We start from the raw sequence: 609 nt of genomic DNA, 5'->3' as shown, positions 1-609 counted from the left end.
ATTTGGACCGGAAACACTTGGCATTTCTTCGGCGTTCGTAACTGCTGGTCTTGCGATAGAAAAGAATAGGGAGAAAAAAAAGGAGGGGAAAAGGAAAATTGAAGGAGGAAGAGGGAAGATGGAAGAGAAAAAAGGGGGGGCAAAAGATGGAACGGGGAATAAGGTAAAGAGGATAAGGAAGAGGGGTGAAGTGAGTGAAATGAGAGGATAAGGAAGGAGAAAGAGAGAAGGAATAGTGAAAAGGCAATTACGTATAAAGAAGAAGGGAAAAGGAGAGGAAAGAAGGGAGAAAGAGGAGGTAGAAAGAAAAGGGGAGGAGAGAAGGGAGGGAGCAGAAAGAGAAGAAGGGGTAGATGAAAGAGGGGAAAGCAGGAGAAGGAAGAGGATAGACAAAATATGAGAATCCAACTGGAAAATGGAGAAGAAAGAAGCGAAAGCCAAAAAAGAAGAAAAGAAGAAAAAAGAGAGAAAAAAAAACACAAAACAAAACAAAAGAAAGTAAAGAAGCTAGAAATCAAACAGAGACAAAAAATACATGAAAGACAGGCCAATACCGAAGAAGTAAAAAAACACAACAAACAAGAAGGAAAGCGGGAAGGAAAAGACAGA

The sequence above is a fragment of the Penaeus monodon genome, chromosome 34, assembly GCF_015228065.2.
Source record: "Penaeus monodon isolate SGIC_2016 chromosome 34, NSTDA_Pmon_1, whole genome shotgun sequence".
NCBI classification, from domain to species: domain Eukaryota; kingdom Metazoa; phylum Arthropoda; class Malacostraca; order Decapoda; family Penaeidae; genus Penaeus; species Penaeus monodon.
The sequence above is the reverse complement of the archived record's forward strand: the minus strand, read 5'-3'. Positions refer to the sequence as shown.